The sequence below is a fragment of the Neltuma alba genome, unplaced genomic scaffold (assembly GCF_004799145.2).
Source record: "Neltuma alba isolate B1F8T4 unplaced genomic scaffold, ASM479914v2 tig00001800_pilon, whole genome shotgun sequence".
NCBI lineage: Eukaryota > Viridiplantae > Streptophyta > Magnoliopsida > Fabales > Fabaceae > Neltuma > Neltuma alba.
In genome coordinates, this window is record NW_021632621.1 from 45,171 (window position 1) to 55,610 (window position 10,440).

Sequence of the window (10,440 nt, forward strand, 5' to 3'; positions counted from 1 at the left end):
TCTAATAGCATAAGTGTTAGCGGAGTGGAACTTATATACACATTTTATCAACCAGGTTTGTCAATCCAAATAATTCAGTTTAGTTCAGATTTTGTCCTGCTTTGGTATAAAAGTCATTGAGGTTTGAAATAGTCTCCCTCCTCTAGTCTTGTAGTGTTTTGTATATTACACTAGAAAAAAAAAAACCTTTTGCTTGCATACTTAAAGAAAAATTTTACTTGGATTTTTATACAACCTTGATGCATGATAGGCAAGTAAAATTAACTTGTACTATGTATTTATATGTAGCATTTGAATTATGCACGTCTTCTACTATTAATTGAATTTCTATTACTTGATAGCCATGCAATTAGCCACTAATAGTTTTATCCTTTATATTTTTTGTGGATTTTTTTTAAATTTTATGATATTCTATGCAAAAAAAATTAAAGCTGCTGTTTTATTTCCTATTTTCTTCCTTCATTAGATCTGTTGTTTCATCTATCTCAGTGTTATTTATACTCTGTAGTCTTCTCTTGTATTTCTTTGTCTGCTCAAATACACTATTAAGGGAAGTGAAGAAAAATCTAGCCAGTGTGAGTCTAAGCTAGAACAACTACAAAATTTCTAGAAACTATAAAAGGTTAAGAACTGGCCACAATTTCTCTGCCCTAAACCCCTCTGCCCTAACATACGCATCACACCACCCCCATTTTTTTGCCTTTTTTTATTTTATTTTTGTAGTATTTTCAAAACGCTACATTTAAACCCACTACAAAAAAAAATATTAGGAATAAGCTGTAAAAGCGCTACAGACTTTTTTTTATTTTTTTAATATGGTAACTTTCTGTAGCGCTTTTCTGAGAAAGCACTACAGGAAATTCATCTCCGCTACAGGAAATGCATCTCTTGTAACCCTTTTATGAGAAAGCGCTACAGGAAGTGCATTTTCTATAGCGCTTTTTCAAAAAAGCGCTACAGAATATAATCATAATTTCTGTGGCGCTTTCTTAAGAAAACGCTACAAAAGTATTTTTTGTTTAAAAAAATTAATTGATATTCTATAGTATTTTTTTAATAAAATACTACAGAACATATGTCATTAATTTTTGACGGCCCATAACAATAAAGATCATATTTGCCAGCATATTATTCTACCTAAAATAGAAAATAAAAAATTATAACTATCACATACCTTCACATTTAATTGATAATAATTAATCATATCTCACTAATTAATTTTCCAACTTATTTCAAGTTTTCACATACCTTCGCATATTGGTTCTTTTTTTAATTTAGAAGTAAGATAGGAGATAAATTTAATTTTAGATATGAAACATCAATTATTTTATTTTTTAAATTTATAATTTTTAGGGTTTATGAATAAAGAGGACTGTTTAATAAAAGTAATACACATTTTTTATCAATATTTAATTTAATTTTTTTATCAATATACTTAAATTAATTATCTAAGAGTATTAAAAATGAGAATTAATATTTTTTGTAGCAAAAAATTAGAATTAATGTTTTATATATTTCTCCCCATTCTTCGTCTTTTTCATTTTGATTCTCTCACCTTTCATTCATCTCTTTCTTTCCCTTTCTTTGTCTTCTCCTTTCCATTAGAACAAGCCCTTATTTTGCACCAAATTACATTACCAACCTTTCTGTCCGTGAAGGCAAAGAAATTGGAACTACCTGGCTTGACCAATCTTTTCCACGAAGGAAAATGAAAAAGACGCAACAAATTTATGCTCTCCTAAGTCCTAACAAATTAATTGAGTTCCTGACGCAACTCCCAGCCGCGGGACATTTTGGGCGATCTCCAAGTGATGTGATCAGTCTTTTATTATTGGGCATCGCTTACCGAAGGTCTAACCAAGGAGGGGTGACTAACCACCCACCTCTTCCAGGGTTCGCGTGCCGGCGCATAGCCAAAGGATTGAGCCGTAGGCTGCTCCTTTCACTTATCCTAGCTCTATCCTACAAGTAAGGCAGGGTACTCAATTACTTATTTATCAGCGCAGGGCTATCTTTGTATCACCTGCTCCCTGATAGGCCTGCTTACTAGCGGCTTAAAAGAGAAGCTTTTCCGAAGAAAAGAGCTCTCGCCTTTGAACTCCCTGACCCCTGGCATACAAGGAAAAATTGGACCATTTCGGCTCTAACTTTTTACTTGGATTGAGAAAAAATTATACGTTTGCTCCTTTGTTTATTTGTACTTTTTTATCAAGTATTGCGTTATTTACTTGTCACTTTACTGCCCATTGATTTGCATGTACTTTGTGTATCGAAAAATTTTAAAAATCTATAATGTTTCCACAGGTTTAAACCTATTTTCTTTCTTGAGAAAAAGACAAAAAAATGCCACTTGAACTTTATAATCCTTAAATGGTCAGCTGAATTTGAGAAATCCCAATTTGGTCAGGATTATCATGTTAAAAGAAAAGACCAAACTGTCATTTATTTATTTATTGTTTTTAAAATACCAAAACCCCCACTGGCTGGCCGGTCACTAGAGCTCCGGCGGCGGCAGTTATCGAAGCTCTGGCGATCAGCCGACAATTAGTCACCGGAGCTCCAACAATCCGCAATAATTTTTTTAAAAATTTTTACAACTTCAGTGTAGCAGTTAACAACAGGTTTTCTAAGAAATTCAACAAGTTTCGATGGCCAGAAACAATTTTTTTGAAAATTTTTACAATTTCAGTATAACAGTTAACAACTTGTGACGTTATTAACAACTTTAGTATAGCAATTAACAACAGGTTTTTTAGAAAATTCAACAATTGGTTGCCGGAGCTCCCGCAGCCGGAAACAATTTTTTTGAAAATTTTTACAACTTCCATATAACAGTTAACAACTTTTGTAACACTATTAACAATTTCAGTATAACAGTTAACAACAGATTTTCAGTAAAAATGCTACTTTTTGAATTTTTCGGAAAACTTGTTGTTAACTACTATACTGCGGTTGTTAATAACATTACAAAAGTTGTTTACCGTTATACTGAAGTTATAAAAAATTTCAAAAAAAAAGTAATTGCTAAAGTTGTAAAAATGCTATTTTTTTGAAGTTTTAAGAAAACATGTTGAATGCTATATCGAAGTTGTTAATAGAGTTACGGAACTTGTTAACGGCATTATTGAAATTGTAAAAATGCTACCTTTTGAATTTATCAAAAAACCTATTATTAATAGCTTTACAAAAGTTGTTAACCGTTATACCGACGTTGTAAAAATTTTCAAAAAAATTGTTTCCGGCCACCGAAACTCCAACGACCAATTGTTGAATTTTCTGAAAAACCTGTTGTTAATTACTATACTGAAATTGTTAATAACGTCACAAAAGTTGTTAACTGTTATACTGAAGTTGTAAAAATTTTCAAAAAAATTATTTCCAACCACCGAAGCTTGTTGAATTTCTCAAAAAACATGTTGTTAACTGCTATAATAAAGTTGTTAATAGCGTCACGAAAATTGTTAACTGTTATACTGAAATTATAAAAAAATTTAAAAAAATTTTTTTGACCACTGGAGCTTGTTGAATTTTCCAAAAAACTTGTATTAACTGCTATACTAAAGTTGTTAATAGTCTTATAAAAGTTGTTAACTATTATACAGTTTCAGTAGTTTTAAGTAATGGTTTTCACGAGTTTTGTCAAGCAATTTTCACATAACCACCTTAATTAAATTTTTTCCTTCCACTGCATCATTCTGACAATCGATTGTACAATATTAAACACAATACTTTATCAATAAAAACCAAGAGAAATTATTGACGGTCTCTTTGCCTATATTTCCCTTATGAGTCATCCCATTGAACTTTCTGCCTCTTTGCTTCATGGTAATCTAAATAGTTTATGATAAAGGAGGAGGAAGACAACTAGCAAGGAAAAAGGAACATGAAAGATTAACAACTATTTATATATGCATGAAAAAGAAATCACCTAATTAATTAATTGGTCTAAGAATTGCAATTATAATTAATCATAATTAAAGGAAAGCACTTTGGTGATAATAGGAAAGATGAAAGAAGGACGAGTGTCTACTTTTTTTTTTTTTATAATAAAAGGAAATCTCATTAGGTAACCACAGGATTGCTACCAACAGTATTGCAATCTAAATCCAAAATAGAAACTACCTCCTTAGGTAATTTGCATTCTCATCTTTCTTCCTCGGTCACAAGCTGAAACTGACACACACAAACTTGTCTTTCTCATCCTTTGGCTACCCATGATAATAGATGATAGCCACCCAAATGGACAAATCGCATAAATGGAACATAAAAAGCAACAAGGTATCAAGTTAACAAAAAGAAAAAGTTAGCATCACACCTGAAATTGGATGCCGAACACCAACCCCTTCAACGACAGGTCACGATGACACCGACGAGCACCACTTTCACTGATAGCTTTCGAAGCAAAAATTGGAAGGAAATGGGAACAAAAGGCCACAAGTTTTAGTTGGTTTTTGCTAATGGTTGATGCAAGTAGATTGGGTGAGATTTTCAGCTTCGAATGGGAAGAAACGCTGATGAAGTTTGTGTTTGTTTCCCTCTTACTTTCTGCTTCTTTCCAAGGTAGAAATGTCTTTCCACGCTTTACTAAATTGCATTAAAGTTCTTTTGGGACTTCAAAAGAATTATCATATTTGAAGGGACTTTTTTGCTGTATACTTACTTGCGTGGAACCTCAATGTCATTTTCCCTAAAATCTTTTTAAAACTATTATTAAAATATTAAATTATAAAAATAAATAAATTATAAATTATAAACTATATTAAAATTTAATTTTAATGATTTGCAAGTGCACTAAATGTTCCTAAAAATTTTTTATAAATAGTTTATAAAAAATTAAAATATAAACCATTGAAATACGTTAATCTAACGGTTAAAAAAAAGAGAGAGAGAAGGAAAAAGGATGGAAAGAGAAGAGAAGAGATTCTGAACCGCGTGTCATTCTACATTTTGGCAAAATTTTCTAAAGATAGTTACTCTTTTGGGCTTAAAATTAATATTTCAGATTTTAAATTAAATTGTTTTATTCCCAATGTTTTAGGACCCGCGCGGGTTGAAACTATGGGCACTATTAACAAAAGAAATTTCTTGAAATAAATGAAATTGTTATATCTTATAGCTCACTATAGAGAAAGAAGATTGTTAGAGTAGAATTAAACAGAGCAATTCCAAATTGAGTGCAACTGATTGCTCACACATTATAGGTGAAGACTAAACATAAATGTTGAAAACCTCTCTAAATAATATTGTTAGTCTTGTTACTTGTTGTCCATCAGTATCCAAGACTAAAATTTTCATACCATCTTTCTGCATTATACAGGATACAAAAACAAATAACTGTCCGTGAATAAATATTGGCCATGGAAGAAATAAGCTCACAATAAACAAATTGAGCCCCTAACTTTTTTTTTTATTGTAAGAGTATCACTGTGAATCGATGTCTACATAGTGTGAATAGATATCCTGAATTAGATGGTAACAATAGTTAGCTACGTTATTATTACTTTTTGGTTGGTCATAGGACCTGTTAAGATTTCACATCCAGTTAGGAGCCGGCAATCCAACCCCACAAAAAATGCTAGGTTCAAAATCATATATTAAGGATGAAGAGTAAATATAAATACTACCTCCGATCCTTAATATAAGACATCATTTGACTTTTATTTTTGTCATAAATATAAAACTCTAATCCACTTTGTTTCTCATATTGATTCATTTTTTCCCCCAAAATAGTCCTTCTAATAATGATAGTTCTAACTAGTAAACTTGATTAGTTAGATATTTTAGAAAAGATAACACCTATGTATTACAAATAACTAAATTAACTTACTCTTTTCATCTACTTAAATGAGTCAACTAATTCTTATATTTAGGACTGGAGTTAGTGTTATAGAAAACCTCTTTAATACTATGAAGTCTCGTTTGTTGGCTGTAAAGTTGACAATCAAGTTGGGCCCACCAGCCTAACCCATCAACCCATAGAAGGGAATAGGTCCAGATTTAGCCAACCCACCAAGAAGCAGGACTTTGGTCTCTTCGCCCATGCCACTGAAGCTGGTGCCCATGGCTGATTAACCCAAAAGCCACAGGATAACGTGGAATTTTTTTTTTTTTAATTTCGTTTGGAAAATCATATCTGGACTTTGGTTGTTTTAAATGTTTCGTTCTTTTGTTCATGGTATTTTCGATAATTTGCTAGTATTTTCTATTAAATTATAGATTGTTAGTGTTAAGGATGGTTTAGCTGGTTATTTACATTTAGTTTTACTAATAAAATTGAGTGCTTTAAATATAACATCAATATATTACCAACAAAAATGTATCCCAAAAAATAAGATAGTACCTCTGGTACTTAATATAAACCATCGTTTGACTTTTATTTTGATCCTAAATATAAGACCTTAATCTATTTTGTCTATCATATTTATTCAATTCTTTCAAAGTAATCTTTATAGTAGTTCTACATATTAAATATTTAATCAAATGGTAGTTTTAGTTAGTACATTTGATTAGCAAGGGTATTTTGAGGAAGACAACACTTAAACATTACAAATAACAAACTCAACAAACTTTTTTAATCTACTCAAATTAATCAATTATCTCTTATATTAAAGATCGAAAGTAGTACTACCAAATTAGAATTTGAATTAACCAAGAAGGAAAGAGTATAAAGAGCTCAAGATACATTGTATAAGAAAAAAATGACAACATAAAATTAAAAAAAAAAAAAAGCCCACAAAGGTGAGGTTGAGTTAGCCTTCTCGCAATCGAGCCTTCACGGCCCGCACCACCCGCAACCCATGTCAACAAAGAAATCATGCTTTGCATATCCCTTGAAAGAAAAAAAAAAAATTCAAAATCTTACTTTTAAATTTATAATAAAAATAGTCTTAATTGATCCTAAGTTAGGGAGTTATGATTTTTTTAAAAATTTTTAGATTATACGAATTAAGATAACAACGGAAAAATGAGTGAAATTGAAAAGCTATTTCCCTTGATGATTCTCTCATCTGCTTATTTAGCCACCCTCCAAAATGAAGATTAGAAATGAACTTAGCTATGATATTTGCTGCGAAACGTAGTAAAAGTGAAATATTCTAGAGAAGAATTAAACATAGTTAAAAAAAAAATCTAAAAACAAAAGAGAGAAGAGTCACAGCCCAGTCATCAAATATCAAGTTCATTTAGAATGATAAAATCTCCAGAGGAGCTTTGCAAATAAATTGCTATGCCCACAACTAATTTGCTATTGATTTTATTTTTTATATTAATGTATGAAATTAATGATGAATTTACTTAGAACATATCATATATAGCAAATATTTTTTATTTTTGGAATTTTAAGTGGTTTTTAATTATGGGTCTACACTCAAAAGTTTAGCAATTATTTTTACTAAGTGAGAAAGTGAACATATGTCCTATATTTATACTTGCTATTGATCCATTCTATTTTCACATGTTTTTAATAAATTGTATTATTTTTATATTGACATGATTTTAATTTTCTTATACTTATGCACGAAATCAATGCTGATTTTATTCAAAACATATCATATAATATTTTTTATTTTTAAAATGTTTAAAGTTTTTTTCAAGTATGTATTTGCGGTTTAAATGTTCAGGAATTATTTTCATTAAATAGGAAAGTAAACATGTGTCCCATTGTGATATTTGCTGTTAGAACCGCGCGATTTTTAGAGCTTTAAATAAACTCCCTTGTTTATATTTTGGATTGTTATTGATTTTGTTTTCTATACTGATATATGAAATTAAGAATGAATTTATTCAGAACATATTATATATATATATAGCAAATATTTATTATTTTAAGAATTTTAAGAGTTTCTTAATTATGAGCCTTCGCTTAAAAAGATTGGGAATTATTTTAACTGAGTGAGAAAGTAAACATTTATCGCTTTTTTATGCATGCATTGACTCGTGCCATTTTCACTTTTCCTTAATACACTGTTATTTATATATGACTCTTTCTGTCTCATATTATAAGCAACAACTACCATATTTACCTTGTCCCTAAATATAAGCAACTTTTAACAGTTGTCTTAAATTTTTATAACAAATTTCCTGTTTTGCCTCTAATAAATACTTATTTTAATATAATATCCATTCATTATATATTCTCTCTCTTTCATAATTCTCTCATCATAAATAAAGGTATTTTGTAGAGAAAAAATTTAATTTTTATACATTTATTGTCTTTAACCAATTTTAACTATCACTTTTATTTACGTAATCTAATATAAAGTTGCTCATGATATGGGATGGAGGGAGTAACTTGCTTTTTTTTTTTTTTTTTTGGCCAAAATAGGAGTCCATATTATTAAACCACAAACAAAGAGATACACACGCTAATAGCCACTTAAGGCCCAAAAGGAAAAACACTCAAAAAGTCCTAAGAGTACAACCTACCACACAACTAAACCGAAACAAACAAAACAGCAACAAGAAAGAAACAAAACAGAAAGGAGACAAACAAACATAGGACTTAATCGTTGAGTTTATTTTAGTCCTAAATATAAGACCTATCTCTCATATTTATCAATTTTTTTCTAAATTATCCCTATTAATACTCCCTCAACCATAATCAAATAGTTGGGGGTGGTGGAAAGTTGGGGGTTGAGTTTAAAAAACCCCCTCTCCCAATAAATGTGTGAGGGTGTTAAATACACCCCCAGCAATTCATTCTTCCCCCCGACAGACGCAAGAAGAAAGAGAGAAGAGAGAAGAAAAGAGAGAAAGAGAGTTGGAGTGTGCGTGAGAGAGAGGAGCATACCGGTGAAGGAGAAGGTAAGCTTTAAAGATATTTTAGGTACATAAAATTACTTCTTTTTATCAAACTTTCTTTATGAATATTTCCTGTATATTTTGAGCTTCCTATTTACATTATTACTGTAGTGATTGGAGAAAATTTTGAGATTTATATATGATCTAAGTATTGAATTTTGACAAAAGATGACTATAGAAATTTAGAAGTAAATGAGTTGTTAATCTTAATCAGTTAGATTTGTCCATTTGTTGGTTTTTAGTATTTGAATTAGTTTTTCTAGTTGAAAAATCTGTTATATATGATTTATATTATATTTTTACCGATTAAATTCAAGTTAAGTAATTTATTTGGGTTGTTTAGCATATTATTAAGATTTTAATCGGTTTAGTTTTATTTATTGGGTGACTGGAGGTTTTAAAATAATTATTGTAGTTAAAAAGTTTATTATTTGTGGAAATATATATATGTGGTAGTTATACCATTAAAGGTTTTTATCAGATTATTTATTTATAAATACTTGAAGTATTATTGAATTTTTGATAGTTTGATTTTGAGGTTTAAACTTAAAATGAGATTTTTAGAATTTAAAACATAATAATTTTATATTTAGAAATTGTGGAAAATCCTTTTTATTAAGGTAAATAATTTGGAGGTGGTAAATAAATAATTTGGGTTGTTAGAAATTTTAAGTTATTTCTAAAATACTTAATAATTTTTGGGTTATGAGAGTTGCGAGAATTTAGAATAAAAATTTAATTAAATTAGAAATTTAACTAATATAGAGAAGTTAAATTAATTAATTAGTTTGCATTAATATGTGGTTATATTAATTGTGTAGATTAATTTTTGGTTGAGCAAAGGATTGACCTTGTGGAAATTCTTAGTATTGCTTTGGCGAGAAGTAACCACTTTCCACTTGTTATATGTGCTAATATGTTGTTTGTGAGTATTTTCCTATTTTTGAATAATATTTGTTATTTGGAATTCGAGTAGATATATTATATTTGTTGAGCTATGAAAATTGTCTGGTGGGATTTTTGGAATTGTGATTGAGAAGTTTGGAAAAGATATATAATTTATATCTTATGAATTATACTGAGAAAAGATTGAGACATTTTTATTATATTGTGAATGATTAGTTGTTATTTGGATTTTGGGATTGAGTCCTATCCTACCACGTGGTAAGGCCGCCATTGGTGCACATTGGTTGGCTTCTTCTTTCGTCCCCCATAGTGAGGGATAGGCCTTTGTGGCTTCTTATTCGTCCCTCAAAGTGAGGGATAGGCCCATATGTTTGATTGATCCCCCAGAGTGAGGGATAGACTTATGTGGCTTGTGTGTTGACCCCCATAGTGAGGGTTTGGATGATTGAAATTACATTTTTATGGATATATCTATGTTTCTCGAGAATTAATAACTATCCTACTTGACACCTCACGAGCACGTGTTAGTATGTATGATGAGTTGGAAAGCTGGTTACTGAGGCATTTGTCTCACCCCGTGGTTTAACATTTTCAGGCGATAGTTCAGGTGGTGGCCCATCAAGGAAGGCTTCGGAGGCATAGTGTGCTGTTATAGCTTGTATAGCCTCCTTGCTTTTGTTCTATGTGCTGACTTGTTATATATTGTCACATAGGGCTCATCTACTATCATGATGT